The sequence below is a fragment of the Chiloscyllium plagiosum genome, unplaced genomic scaffold, assembly GCF_037043375.1.
Source record: "Chiloscyllium plagiosum isolate Xiang-an unplaced genomic scaffold, Cpla_swu_hap1 HiC_scaffold_18, whole genome shotgun sequence".
In the NCBI taxonomy this organism is placed as follows: Eukaryota; Metazoa; Chordata; class Chondrichthyes; order Orectolobiformes; family Hemiscylliidae; genus Chiloscyllium; species Chiloscyllium plagiosum.
In genome coordinates, this window is record NW_028270156.1 from 89,926,232 (window position 1) to 89,943,264 (window position 17,033).

Consider the following 17,033-nt stretch of genomic DNA (forward strand, 5'->3'; position numbering starts at 1 on the left):
TTGTCACTGATTAAGATTCAATCCCTGTCACTGACTGAGATTCATTCCCTGTCACTGACTGAGGATCAATCCCTGACACTGACTGAGGATCAATCCCTGTCACTGATTGAGATCCAATCCCTGTAACTGACTGAGATTCAATCCCTGTCACTGACTGAGATTCAATCCCTGTCATTGACTGAGATTCAATTCCTGTCACTGACTGTGATTCAATCCCTGGCACTGATTGTGATTCAATCCCTGTCACTGACTGAGGTTCACTCCCTTTCACTGACTGAGCTTCAATCCCTGGCACTGACTGAGATTCAATCCCTGTCACTGACTGAGGTTCAATCCCTGTCAATGACTGAGGTTCAATTCCTGAAACTGACTGAGATTCAATCCCTGTCACTGACTCAGAGAAAATCCCTGTCACTGACTGAGATTAAATCCCTGTCACTGACTGAGATTCAATCCCTGTCACTGACTTAGAGTCAATCCCTGTCACTGACTGAGATTCATTCCCTGTTACTTACCAAGGTTCAATACCTGACACTGGCTGAGGATCAATCCCTGTCACTGATTGAGATTCAATCCCTATCACTGACGGAGATTCAATCCCTGTCACTGACTGAGATTCAATTCCTGTCACTGACTGTGATTCAATCCCTGGCACTGATTGAGATTCAATCCCTGTCACTGACTGAGGTTCACTCGCTGTCACTGACTGAGCTTCAATTCCTGTCACTGACTGAGATTCAATCCCTGTCACTGACTGAGGTTCAATCCCTGTCAATGACTGAGGTTCAATTCCTGAAACTGACTGAGATTCAATCCCTGTCACTGACTGAGATTCAATCCCTGTCACTGACTGAGATTCAATCCCTGTCACTGACTTAGAGTCAATCCCTGTCACTGACTGAGATTCAATCCCTGTCACTGACTGAGATTCAATTCCTGTCACTGACTGAAATTCCATCCCTGTCACTGACTGAGATTCAATCCCAGTCACTGACTGAGATTCATTCCTGTCACTGACTTAGACTCAATGCCAGTCACTGACTGAGATTCAATCCCTGTCACTGACAGAGGTTCAATTCCTGTCACTGACTGAGATTCAATCCCTGTCACTGACTGAGATTCAATCCCTGTCACTGACTGAGATTCATTCCTGTCACTGACTTAGAGTCAATCCCTGTCACTGAATGAGATTTAATACCTGTCACTGACTGAGGCTCAATCCATGTCACTGTCTGAGATTCAATCCCTGTCACTGAATAAGATTCAATCCCTGTCGCCAACGGAGATTCAATCCCTGTCACTATCTGATGGCCAATCCCTGTCACAGACTGAGGTTTAATCCCTATCACTGACTGTGGCTGAAACCCTGTCACTGACTGCGATTCAATCCCTGTCACAGACTGAGGTTTAGTCCCTGTCACTGAATGAGAGTCAATCCCTGTCAATGACTGAGGTTCAATTCCTGGCACTGACTGAGATTCAATCCCTGTCACTGACTGAGAGTCAATCCCTGTCAATAACTGAGGTTCAATTCCTGGCACTGACTGAGATTCAATCCGTGTCACTGACAGAGGTTCAATCCCTGTCACTGAATGAGATTGAATTCCTGTCACTGACTGAGATTCAATCCCTGTCACTGACTGAGATTTAATCCCTGTCACTGACTGACATTCAATCCCTGTCACTGACTTAGAGTCAATCCCTGTCACTGACTGAGATTCAATCCCTGTCACTGACTGAGGTTCAATTCCTGTCACTGACTGAGATTCAATCCCTGTCTCTGACTGAGATTCAATCCCTGTCACTGACTCAGGTTCAATCCCTGTCACTGACTGAGATTCATTCCTGACACTAACTTAGAGTCAATCACTGTTACTGACTGAGATTCAATCCCTGTCACTGACTGAGATTCAACCCCTGTTGCCAACGGAGATTCAATCCCTGTCACTACTTAGATTCAATCCCTGTCACTGACTGAGGCTCAATCCATGTCACTGACTGAGAGTCAATCCCTGTCTCTGACTGAGATTCACTCCCTGTCACTGACTGAGCTTCAATCCCTGTCACTGATTGAGGTTCAATCCCTGTCACTGACTGAAATTCAATTCCTGTCACTGACTGAAGCTCAATCCCTGTCACTGAATGAATTTCAATCGCTGTCACTGACTGAGGTTCAATCCCTGTCACTGACTGAGATTCATTCCTGACACTAACTTAGAGTCAATCACTGTAACTGACTGAGATTCAATCCCTGTCACTGAATAAGATTCAATCCCTGTCGCTAACGGAGATTCAATCCCTGTCACTATCTGATGGTCAATCCCTGTCACTGACTGAAATTCAAATCCTGTCACTGACTGAAATTCCATCCCTGTCACTGACTGAGATTCAATCCCTGTCACTGACTGAGATTCAATCCCTTTCACTGACTGAGATTCAATTCCTGTCACTGACTGAGATTCAATTCCTGTCACTGACTGAGATTCAATCCCTTTCACTGACTGAGATTCAATTCCTGTCACTGATTAAGATTCAATCCCTGTCACTGACTGAGATTCAATCCCTGTCACTGACTGAGGATCAATCCCAGTCACTGACTGAGAATCATTCCCTGTCACTTACTGAGGTTCAATCCCTGACACTGACTGAGGATCAATCCCTGTCACTGATTGAGATCCAATCACTGTAACTGACAGAGATTCAATCCCTATCACTGACTAAGATTCAATCCCTGTCACTGACTGAGATTCAATTCCTGTCACTGACTGTGATTCAATCCCTGTCACTGACTGAGGTTCAATCCCTGTCAATGACTGAGGTTCAATTCCTGAAACTGACTGAGATTCAATCCCTGTCACTGACTGAGATTCATTCCTGTCACTAACTTAGAGTCAATCCCTGTTACTGACTGAGATTCAATCCCTGTCACTGACTGAGATTCAATCCCTGTCGCCAACGGAGATTCAATCCCTGTCACTGACTGAGATTCAATCCCTGTCACTGACTGAGATTCAATCCCTGTCACTGACTGAGATTCATTCCTGTCACTGACTTAGAGTCAATCCCTGTCACTGACTGAGATTCAATCCCTGTCACTGACTGAGATTCATTCCTGTCACTGACTTAGAGTCAATCCCTGTCACTGACTGAGATTCAATCCCTGTCACTGACTGAGATTCAAACCCTGTCGCCAACGGAGATTCAATCCCTGTCACTGACTGAGGCTCAATCCATGTCACTGTCTGCGATTCAATCCCTGTCACTGAATAAGATTCAATCCCTGTCGCTAACGGAGATTCAATCCCTGTCACTATCTGATGGTCAATCCCTGTCACTGACTGAGATTCAATTCCTGTCACTGACTGAGTTTCAATCCGTGTCACTGACTGAGATTCAATTCCTGTACTTGATTGAGGATCAATTTCTGTCACTGACTGTGATTCAATGGGTGTCACTGATAAAGATTCAATCCCTGTCACTGACTGAGATTCAATCCCTGTCACTGACTGAGTTTCAATCCTTGACACTGACTGAGAGTCAATCACTGTCTCTGACTGAAGTTCAATCCCTGTCACTGACTGAGGTTCAATCCCTGTCACTGACTGGGATTCAATCCCTGTCACTAATTGAGGTTCAATCCCTGTCACTGACTGAGATTCAATCCCTGTCACTGACTGAGGTTTAGTCCCTGTCACTGACTGAGATTCAATCCCTGTCACTAATTGAGATTCAATTCCTGTCACTGACTGAGAGTCAATCCCTTTCACTGACTGAGACTCACTCCCTGTCACTGACTGAGATTCAATCCTTGTCACTGATTGAGGTTCAATCCCTGTCACTGACGGAAATTCAATCCCTGTCACTGACTGAGGTTCAATCCCTGTCACTGACTGAGGTTCAATTCCTGTCACTGACTGGGATTCAATCCCTGTCACTGACTGAGATTCAATCCCTGTCACTGACTGACATTCAATCCCTGTCACTGACTTAGAGAGAATCCCTGTCACTGACTGAGATTCAATTCCTGTCACTGACTGAAATTCCATCCCTGTCACTGACTGAGACAATCCCTTTCACTGACTGAGATTCACTCCCTGTCACTGACTGAGATTCAATCCCTGTCACTGATTGAGGTTCAATCCCTGTCACTGACTGTAATTCAATACCTGTCACTGACTGAAGCTCAATCCCTGTCACTGAATGAATTTCAATCGCTGTCACTGACTGAGGTTCAATCCCTGTCACTGACTGAAATTAATCCCTTTCACTGACTGAGGTTCAATCCCTGTCACTGACTGATATTTAATCCCTGTCACTGACTGAGATTCAATCCCTGTTTCTGATTGAGTTTCAATCCTTTCACTGACATATATTCGAACACTGTCACTGACTGAGGCTCAATCCATGTCACTGTCTGAGATTCAATCCCTGTCACTGAATAAGATTCAATCCCTGTCGCTAACGGAGAGTCAATCCCAGTCAATATGTGATGGTCAATCCCTGTCACTGACTGAGATTTAATCACTATCACTGACTGTGGCTCAAACCCTGTCACTGACTGAAATTCAATTCCTGTCACTGACTGAAATTCCATCCCTGTCACTGACTGAGATTCAATCCCTTTCACTGACTGAGATTCAATTCCTGTCACTGACTGAGATTCAATTGCTGAAACTGACTGAGATTCAATCCCTTTCACTGACTGAGATTCAATTCCTGTCACTGACTGAGTTTCAATCCCTGTCACTGACTGAGAGTTAATCCCTGTCACTGACTAAGATTCTATCCCTGTCACTGACTGGGATTCAATCCCTGTCACTGACTGAGATTCAATCCCTGTCACTGACTGACATTCAATCCCTGTCACTGACTTAGACAGAATCCCTGTCACTGACTGAGATTCAATTCCTGTCACTGACTGAAATTCCATCCCTGTCACTGACTGAGATTCAATCCCTGTCACTGACTGAGATTCAATGCCTTTCACTGACTGAGATTCAATTCCTGTCACTGACTGAGATTCAATTCCTGTCACTGACTGAGATTCAATCCCTGTCACTGACTGAGAGTCAATCCCTGTCACTGACTGACATTCAATACCTGTCACTGACTGAGGTTCAATCCCTATCACTGACTGTGTCTCAAGCACTGTCACTGACTGAAATTCAATTCCTGTCACTGACTGAAATTCCATCCCTGTCACTGATTGAGAATCAATCCCTTTCACTGACTGAGATTCAATTCCTGTCACTGACTGACATTCAATCCCTGTCACTGACTTAGAGAGAATCCCTGTCACTGACTGAGATTCAATTCCTGTCACTGACTGAGATTCAATTCCTGTCACTGACTGAGATTCAATCCCTGTCACGGACTGAGGTTCACTCCCTGTCACTGACTGAGATTCAATCCCTGTCACTGACTGAGATTCAATCCCTGTCGCTGACTGAGATTCATTTCCTGTCACTGACTGAGAGTCAATTCCTGAAACTGACTGCGATTCAATCCCTCTCACTGACTGAGGTTAAATCCCTGTCACTGACTCAGAGTCAATCCCTGTCACTGACTGAGATTCAATGCCTGTCACTGACTCAGAGTCAATCCCTGTCACTGACTGCGATTCAATTCCTGTCACTGACTGAGGTTCAATCCCTGTCACTGACTGAGGTTCAATTCCTGTCACTGACTGGGATTCAATCCCTGTCACTGACTGAGATTCAATCCCTGTCACTGACTGACATTCAATCCCTGTCACTGACTTAGAGAGAATCCCTGTCACTGACTGAGATTCAATTCCTGTCACTGACTGAAATTCCATCCCTGTCACTGACTGAGATTCAATCCCTTTCACTGACTGAGATTCACTCCCTGTCACTGAGTGAGATTCAATCCCTGTCACTGATTGAGGTTCAATCCCTGTCACTGACTGTAATTCAATACCTGTCACTGACTGAAGCTCAATCCCTGTCACTGAATGAATTTCAATCGCTGTCACTGACTGAGGTTCAATCCCTGTCACTGACTGAAATTAATCCCTTTCACTGACTGAGGTTCAATCCCTGTCACTGACTGATATTTAATCCCTGTCACTGACTGAGATTCAATCCCTGTTTCTGATTGAGTTTCAATCCTTTCACTGACATATGTTCGAACCCTGTCACTGACTGATGCTCAAACCATGTCACTGTCTGAGATTCAATCCCTGTCACTGAATAAGATTCAATCCCTGTCGCTAACGGAGAGTCAATCCCAGTCAATATGTGATGGTCAATCCCTGTCACTGACTGAGGTTTAATCACTATCACTGACTGTGGCTCAAACCCTGTCACTGACTGAAATTCAATTCCTGTCACTGACTGAAATTCCATTCCTGTCACTAACTGAGATTCAATCCCTTTCACTGACTGAGATTCAATTCCTGTCACTGACTGAGTTTCAATCCCTGTCACTGACTGAGAGTTAATCCCAGTCACTGATTAAGATTCAATCCCTGTCACTGATGGAGATTCAATTCCTGTCACTGACTGTGATTCAATCCCTGGCACTGATTGAGATTCAATCCCTGTCACTGACTGAGATTCATTCCCTGTCACTGACTGAGGTTAAATCCATGTCACTGACTCAGAGTCAATCCCTGTCACTGACTGAGATTCAATCCCTGTCACTGACTGAGATTCAAACCCTGTCACTGACTCAGAGTCAATCCTGTCACTGACTGCGATTCATTTCCTGTCACTGACTCAGAGTCAATCCCTGTCACTGACTGAGATTCAATCCCTCTCACTGACTGAGATTCAAACCCTGTCACTGTCTCAGAGTCAATCCCTGTCACTGACTGCGATTCAATTCCTGTCACTGACTGAGGTTCAATCCCTGTCACTGACTCAGAGTCAATCCCTGTCACTGACTGAGATTCAATCCCTCTCACTGACTGAGATTCAAACCCTGTCACTGTCTCAGAGTCAATCCCTGTCACTGACTGCGATTCAATTCCTGTCACTGACTGAGGTTCAATCCCTGTCACTGACTGAGGTTCAATTCCTGTCACTGACTGGGATTCAATCCCTGTCACTGACTGAGATTCAATCCCTGTCACAGACTGACATTCAATCCCTGTCACTGACTTAGAGAGAATCCCTGTCACTGACTGAGATTCAATTCCTGTCACTGACTGAAATTCCATCCCTGTCACTGACTGAGAATCAATCCCGTTCACTGACTGAGATTCAATTCCTGTCACTGACTGAGATTCATTTCCTGTCACTGACTGAGATTCAATCCCTGTCACTGACTGAGGTTCATTTCCTGTCACTGACTGAGATTCAATCCCTGTCACTGACTGAGATTCAATCCCTGTCACTGACTGAGGTTCATTTCCTGTCACTGACTGTGATTCAATCCCTGGCACTGATTGAGATTCAATCCCTGTCACTGACTGAGATTCATTCCCTGTCACTGACTGAGATTAAATCCATGTCACTGACTCAGAGTCAATCCCTGTCACTGACTGAGATTCAATCCCTGTCACTGACTGAGATTCAATCCCTGTCAATGACTCAGAGTCAATCCCTGTCACTGACTGCGATTCAATTCCTGTCACTGACTGAGGTTCAATCCCTGTCACTGACTGAGGTTCAATTCCTGTCACTGACTGGGATTCAATCCCTGTCACTGACTGAGATTCAATTCCTGTCACTGACTGAAATTCCATCCCTGTCACTGACTGAGATTCAATTCCTGTCACTGACTGAGATTCAATCCGTGTCACTGACGGAGGTTCACTCCCTGTCACTGACTGAGATTCAATCCCTCTCACTGACTGAGATTCAAACCCTGTCACTGACTCAGAGTCAATCCCTGTCACTGACTGCGATTCAATTCCTGTCACTGACTGAGGTTCAATCCCTGTCACTGACTGAGGTTCAATTCCTGTCACTGACTGGGATTCAATCCCTGTCACTGACTGAGATTCAATCCCTGTCACTGACTGAGGTTCAATTCCTGTCACTGACTAAGATTCAATCCCTGTCACTGACTGAAGATCAATCCCTGTCACTGACTGAGGTTCAATCCCTGACACTGACTGTGGATCAATCCCTGTCACTGACTGAGATTCAATCCCTATCACTGACTGAGATTCAAACCCTGTCACTGACTGACATTCAATTCCTGTCACTGACTGAGATTCAATCCCTGTCACTGATTGAGATTCAATTCCTGTCACTGACAGAGGCTCAATACCTGTCACTGAATATGATTCATTCCCGGTCGCTAACAGAGATTCAATCCCTGTCAGTATCTGAGGGTCAATCCCTGTCACTGACTGAGGTTTAGTTCCAGTCACTAACTGAGATTCATTCCCTGTCACTGACTGAGGTTTAATCCCTATCACTGACTGTGGCTGAAACACTGTCACTGACTGAGATTCAATCCCTGTCACAGACTGTGATTCAATCCCTGTCACTGACTGAGTTTCAATCCCTGTCACTGACTGAGAGTCAATCCCTGTCACTGACTGAGATTCAATCCCTGTCACTGACTGACATTCAATCCCTGTCACTGACTTAGAGACAATTCCTGTCACTGACTGAGATTCAATTCCTGTCACTGACTGAAATTCCATCCCTGTCACTGACTGAGATTCAATCCCTTTCACTGAATGAGATTCAATCCCTTTCACTGACTGAGATTCAATTCCTGAAACTGACTGAGATTCAATCCCTGTCACTGACTGAGAGTCAATCCCTGTTACTGACTGAGATTCAATACCTGTCACTGACTGAGGTTCAATCCCTATCACTGACTGTGTCTCAAGCACTGTCACTGACTGAAATTCAATTCCTGTCACTGACTGAAATTCCATCCCTGTCACTGATTGAGAATCAATCCCTTTCACTGACTGAGATTAAATTCCTGTCACTGACTGACATTCAATCCCTGTCACTGACTTAGAGAGAATCCCTGTCACTGACTGAGATTCAATTCCTGTCACTGACTGAAATTCCATCCCTGTCACTGACTGAGATTCAATCCCTTTCACTGAATGAGATTCAATTTCTGTCACTGACTGAGATTCAATTCCTGTCACTGACTGAGATTCAATTCCTGTCACTGACTGAGGTTCATTTCCTGTCACTGACTGAGATTCAATCCCTGTCACTGACTGAGATTCAATCCCTGTCACTGACTGAGGTTCATTTTCTGTCGCTGACTGAGTTTCAATCCCTGTCACTGACTGAGAGTCAATTCCTGTCACTGATTGAGGATCAATTCCTGTCACTGACTGTGATTCAATCCGTGTCACTGACTGAGATTCAATCCCTGTCACTGACTGAGATTCAATCCCTGTCACTGACTGAGATTCAATCCGTGTCACTGACTGAGATTCAATTCCTGTCACTGATTGAGGATCAATTTCTGTCACTGACTGTGATTCAATGGGTGTCACTGATTAAGATTCAATCCCTGTCACTGACTGAGATTCAATCCCTGTCACAGACTGTGATTCAATCCCTGTCACTGACTGAGTTTCAATCCTTGACACTGACTGAGAGTCAATCACTGTCTCTGACTGAGGTTCAATCCCTGTCACTGACTGAGGTTCAATCCCTGTCACTGACTGAGATTCAATCCCTGTCACTAATTGAGGTTCAATCCCTGTCACTGACTGAGATTCAATCCCTGTCACTGACTGAGGTTTAGTCCCTGTCACTGACTGAGATTCAATCCCTGTCTCTGACTGAGGTTCACCACCTGTCACTGACTGAGATTCAATCCCTGTCACTAATTGAGATTCAATTCCTGTCACTGACTGAGAGTCAATCCCTTTCACTGACTGAGACTCACTCCCTGTCACTGACTGAGATTCAATCCTTGTCACTGATTGAGGTTCAATCCCTGTCACTGACGGAAATTCAATCCCTGTCACTGACTGAGTTTCAATCCCTGTCACTGACTGAGAGTCAATCCGTGTCACTGACTGAGGTTCAATCCCTGTCACTGACTGCGGTTCAATCCCTGTAAAACACTGAGATTCAATCCCTGTTACTAATTGAGGTTCAATCCCTGTCACTGACTGAGGTTTAGACCCTGTCACTGACTGAGATTCAATCCCTGTCACTAATTGATGTTCAATCCCTGTCACAGACTGAGTTTCAATGCATGTCACTGACTGAGAGTCAATCCCTGTCACTGACTGAGATTCACTCCCTGTCACTGACTGAGATTCAATCCCTGTCACTGATTGAGGTTCAATCCCTGTCACTGACTGTAATTCAATACCTGTCACTGACTGAAGCTCAATCCCTGTCACTGAATGAATTTCAATCGCTGTCACTGACTGAGGTTAAATCCATGTCACTGACTCAGAGTCAATCCCTGTCACTGACTGAGATTCAATCCCTGTCACAGACTGAGATTCAATCCCTGTCACTGACTCAGAGTCAATCCCTGTCACTGACTGAGATTCAATCCCTTTCACTGACTGAGATTCAATTCCTGTCAATGACTGAGATTTAATTCCTGTCACTGACTGACATTCATTCCCTGTCACTGACTTAGAGAGAATCCCTGTCACTGACTGAGATTCAATTCCTGTCACTGACTGAAATTCCTTCCCTGTCACTGACTGAGATTCAATCCCTGTCACTGACTGAGATTCAATCCCTTTCACTGACTGAGATTCAATTCCTGTCACTGACTGAGATTCAATTCCTGAAACTGACTGAGATTCAATCCCTGTCACTGACTGAGAGTCAATCCCTGTTACTGACTGAGATTCAATACCTGTCACTGACTGAGGTTCAATCCCTATCACTGACTGTGTCTCAAGCACTGTCACTGACTGAAATTCAATTCCTGTCACTGACTGAAATTCCATCCCTGTCACTGATTGAGAATCAATCCCTTTCACTGACTGAGATTAAATTCCTGTCACTGACTGACATTCAATCCCTGTCACTGACTTAGAGAGAATCCCTGTCACTGACTGAGATTCAATTCCTGTCACTGACTGAAATTCCATCCCTGTCACTGACTGACATTCAATCCCTTTCACTGAATGAGATTCAATTTCTGTCACTGACTGAGATTCAATTCCTGTCACTGACTGAGATTCAATTCCTGTCACTGACTGAGGTTCATTTCCTGTCACTGACTGAGATTCAATCCCTGTCACTGACTGAGATTCAATCCCTGTCACTGACTGTGGTTCATTTCCTGTCGCTGACTGAGTTTCAATCCCTGTCACTGACTGAGAGTCAATTCCTGTCACTGATTGAGGATCAATTCCTGTCACTGACTGTGATTCAATCCGTGTCACTGACTGAGATTCAATCCCTGTCACTGACTGAGATTCAATCCCTGTCACTGACTGAGATTCAATCCGTGTCACTGACTGAGAGTCAATTCCTGTCACTGATTGAGGATCAATTTCTGTCACTGACTGTGATTCAATGGGTGTCACTGATTAAGATTCAATCCCTGTCACTGACTGAGATTCAATCCCTGTCACAGACTGTGATTCAATCCCTGTCACTGACTGAGTTTCAATCCTTGACACTGACTGAGAGTCAATCACTGTCTCTGACTGAGGTTCAATCCCTGTCACTGACTGAGGTTCAATCCCTGTCACTGACTGAGATTCAATCCCTGTCACTAATTGAGGTTCAATCCCTGTCACTGACTGAGATTCAATCCCTGTCACTGACTGAGGTTTAGTCCCTGTCACTGACTGAGATTCAATCCCTGTCTCTGACTGAGGTTCACCACCTGTCACTGACTGAGATTCAATCCCTGTCACTAATTGAGATTCAATTCCTGTCACTGACTGAGAGTCAATCCCTTTCACTGACTGAGACTCACTCCCTGTCACTGACTGAGATTCAATCCTTGTCACTGATTGAGGTTCAATCCCTGTCACTGACGGAAATTCAATCCCTGTCACTGACTGAGTTTCAATCCCTGTCACTGACTGAGAGTCAATCCGTGTCACTGACTGAGGTTCAATCCCTGTCACTGACTGCGGTTCAATCCCTGTAAAACACTGAGATTCAATCCCTGTTACTAATTGAGGTTCAATCCCTGTCACTGACTGAGGTTTAGACCCTGTCACTGACTGAGATTCAATCCCTGTCACTAATTGATGTTCAATCCCTGTCACAGACTGAGTTTCAATGCATGTCACTGACTGAGAGTCAATCCCTGTCACTGACTGAGATTCACTCCCTGTCACTGATTGAGGTTCAATCCCTGTCACTGACTGAGATTCAATCCTTGTCACTGATTGAGGTTCAATCCCTGTCACTGACGGAAATTCAATCCCTGTCACTGACTGAGTTTCAATCCCTGTCACTGACTGAGAGTCAATCCGTGTCACTGACTGAGGTTCAATCCCTGTCACTGACTGCGGTTCAATCCCTGTAAAACACTGAGATTCAATCCCTGTTACTAATTGAGGTTCAATCCCTGTCACTGACTGAGGTTTAGACCCTGTCACTGACTGAGATTCAATCCCTGTCACTAATTGATGTTCAATCCCTGTCACAGACTGAGTTTCAATGCATGTCACTGACTGAGAGTCAATCCCTGTCACTGACTGAGATTCACTCCCTGTCACTGACTGAGATTCAATCCCTGTCACTGATTGAGGTTCAATCCCTGTCACTGACTGTAATTCAATACCTGTCACTGACTGAAGCTCAATCCCTGTCACTGAATGAATTTCAATCGCTGTCACTGACTGAGGTTAAATCCATGTCACTGACTCAGAGTCAATCCCTGTCACTGACTGAGATTCAATCCCTGTCACTGACTGAGATTCAATCCCTGTCACTGACTCAGAGTCAATCCCTGTCACTGACTGAGATTCAATCCCTTTCACTGACTGAGATTCAATTCCTGTCAATGACTGAGATTTAATTCCTGTCACTGACTGACATTCATTCCCTGTCACTGACTTAGAGAGAATCCCTGTCACTGACTGAGATTCAATTCCTGTCACTGACTGAAATTCCTTCCCTGTCACTGACTGAGATTCAATCCCTGTCACTGACTGAGATTCAATCCCTTTCACTGACTGAGATTCAATTCCTGTCACTGACTGAGATTCAATTCCTGAAACTGACTGAGATTCAATCCCTGTCACTGACTGAGAGTCAATCCCTGTTACTGACTGAGATTCAATACCTGTCACTGACTGAGGTTCAATCCCTATCACTGACTGTGTCTCAAGCACTGTCACTGACTGAAATTCAATTCCTGTCACTGACTGAAATTCCATCCCTGTCACTGATTGAGAATCAATCCCTTTCACTGACTGAGATTAAATTCCTGTCACTGACTGACATTCAATCCCTGTCACTGACTTAGAGAGAATCCCTGTCACTGACTGAGATTCAATTCCTGTCACTGACTGAAATTCCATCCCTGTCACTGACTGACATTCAATCCCTTTCACTGAATGAGATTCAATTTCTGTCACTGACTGAGATTCAATTCCTGTCACTGACTGAGATTCAATTCCTGTCACTGACTGAGGTTCATTTCCTGTCACTGACTGAGATTCAATCCCTGTCACTGACTGAGATTCAATCCCTGTCACTGACTGTGGTTCATTTCCTGTCGCTGACTGAGTTTCAATCCCTGTCACTGACTGAGAGTCAATTCCTGTCACTGATTGAGGATCAATTCCTGTCACTGACTGTGATTCAATCCGTGTCACTGACTGAGATTCAATCCCTGTCACTGACTGAGATTCAATCCCTGTCACTGACTGAGATTCAATTCCTGTCACTGACTGAAATTCCATCCCTGTCACTGACTGAGATTCAATCCCTTTCACTGAATGAGATTCAATTTCTGTCACTGACTGAGATTCAATTCCTGTCACTGACTGAGATTCAATTCCTGTCACTGACTGAGGTTCATTTCCTGTCACTGACTGAGATTCAATCCCTGTCACTGACTGAGATTCAATCCCTGTCACTGACTGAGGTTCATTTTCTGTCGCTGACTGAGTTTCAATCCCTGTCACTGACTGAGAGTCAATTCCTGTCACTGATTGAGGATCAATTCCTGTCACTGACTGTGATTCAATCCGTGTCACTGACTGAGATTCAATCCCTGTCACTGACTGAGATTCAATCCCTGTCACTGACTGAGATTCAATCCGTGTCACTGACTGAGATTCAATTCCTGTCACTGATTGAGGATCAATTTCTGTCACTGACTGTGATTCAATGGGTGTCACTGATTAAGATTCAATCCCTGTCACTGACTGAGATTCAATCCCTGTCACAGACTGTGATTCAATCCCTGTCACTGACTGAGTTTCAATCCTTGACACTGACTGAGAGTCAATCACTGTCTCTGACTGAGGTTCAATCCCTGTCACTGACTGAGGTTCAATCCCTGTCACTGACTGAGATTCAATCCCTGTCACTAATTGAGGTTCAATCCCTGTCACTGACTGAGATTCAATCCCTGTCACTGACTGAGGTTTAGTCCCTGTCACTGACTGAGATTCAATCCCTGTCACTAATTGAGATTCAATTCCTGTCACTGACTGAGAGTCAATCCCTTTCACTGACTGAGACTCACTCCCTGTCACTGACTGAGATTCAATCCTTGTCACTGATTGAGGTTCAATCCCTGTCACTGACGGAAATTCAATCCCTGTCACTGACTGAGATTCAATTCCTGTCACTGACTGAAATTCCATCCCTGTCACTGACTGAGATTCAATCCCTTTCACTGAATGAGATTCAATTTCTGTCACTGACTGAGATTCAATTCCTGTCACTGACTGAGATTCAATTCCTGTCACTGACTGAGGTTCATTTCCTGTCACTGACTGAGATTCAATCCCTGTCACTGACTGAGATTCAATCCCTGTCACTGACTGAGGTTCAATCCCTGTCACTGACTGCGGTTCAATCCCTGTAAAACACTGAGATTCAATCCCTGTTACTAATTGAGGTTCAATCCCTGTCACTGACTGAGGTTTAGACCCTGTCACTGACTGAGATTCAATCCCTGTCACTAATTGATGTTCAATCCCTGTCACAGACTGAGTTTCAATGCATGTCACTGACTGAGAGTCAATCCCTGTCACTGACTGAGATTCACTCCCTGTCACTGACTGAGATTCAATCCCTGTCACTGATTGAGGTTCAATCCCTGTCACTGACTGTAATTCAATACCTGTCACTGACTGAAGCTCAATCCCTGTCACTGAATGAATTTCAATCGCTGACACTGACTGAGGTTAAATCCATGTCACTGACTCAGAGTCAATCCCTGTCACTGACTGAGGTTCAATCCCTGTCACTGACTGAGATTCAATCCCTGTCACTGACTCAGAGTCAATCCCTGTCACTGACTGCGATTCAATTCCTGTCACGGACTGAGGTTCAATCCCTCTCACTGACTGAGGTTCAATTCCTGTCACTGACTGGGATTCAATCCCTGTCACTGACTGAGATTCAATCCCTGTCACTGACTGACATTCAATCCCTGTCACTGACTTAGAGAGAATCCCTGTCACTGACTGAGATTCAATTCCTGTCACTGACTGAAATTCCATCCCTGTCACTGACTGAGATTCAATCCCTTTCACTGACTGAGATTCAATTCCTGTCACTGACTGAGATTCAATTCCTGTCACTGACTGAGATTCAATCCCTGTCACTGACTGAGGTTCACTCCCTGTCACTGACTGAGATTCAATCCCTGTCACTGACTGAGATTCAATCCCTGTCACTGGCTGAGATTCATTTCCTGTCACTGACTGAGAGTCAATTCCTGAAACTGACTGCGATTCAATCCCTGACACTGACTGAGGTTAAATCCCTGTCACTGACTCAGAGTCAATCCCTGTCACTGACTGAGATTCAATCCCTGTCACTGACTGAGATTCAATCCCTGTCACTGACTCAGAGTCAATCCCTGTCACTGACTGCGATTCAATTCCTGTCACTGACTGAGGTTCAATCCCTGTCACTGACTGAGGTTCAATTCCTGTCACTGACTGGGATTCAATCCCTGTCACTGACTGAGATTCAATCCCTGTCACTGACTGACATTCAATCCCTGTCACTGACTTAGAGAGAATCCCTGTCACTGACTGAGATTCAATTCCTGTCACTGACTGAAATTCCATCCCTGTCACTGACTGAGATTCAATCTCTTTCACTGACTGAGATTCAATTCCTGTCACTGACTGAGATTCAATTCCTGTCACTGACTGAGATTCAATCCCTGTCACTGACTGAGGTTCATTTCCTGTCACTGACTGAGATTCAATCCCTGTCACTGACTGAGATTCAATCCCTGTCACTGACAGTGGTTCATTTCCTGTCACTGACTGAGAGCCAATCCCTGTCACTGACTGAGATTCAATTCCTGTCACTGACTGAGTTTCAATCCCTGTCACTGACTGAAAGTCAATTCCTGTCACTGATTAAGGATCAATTCCTGTCACTGACTGAAATTCCATCCCTGTCACTGACTGAGATTCAATCCCTTTCACTGACTGAGATTCAATTCCTGTCACTGACTGAGATTCAATCCCTGTCACTGACTGAGATTCATTCCCTGTCACTGACTGAGGATAAATCCCTGACACTGACTCAGGATCAATCCCTGTCACTGATTGAGATCCAATCCCTGTCACTGACTGAGATTCAATTCCTGTCACTGACTGTGATTCAATCTATGGCACTGATTGAGATTCAATCCATGTCACTGACTGAGGTTCACTCCCTGTCACTGACTGAGCTTCAATCCCTGTTACTGACTGAGATTCAATCCCTGTCACTGACTGAGGTTCAATCCCTGTCAATGACTGAGGTTTAATTCATGAAACTGACTGAGATTCAATCCCTGTCACTGACTGAGATTCAATCCCTGTCACTGACTCAGAGTCAATCCCTGTCACTGACTGAGATTCAATCCCTGTCACTGAACGAGATTCAATCCCTGTCACTGACTCAGAGTCAATCCCTGTCACTGACTGAGATTCAATTCCTGTCACT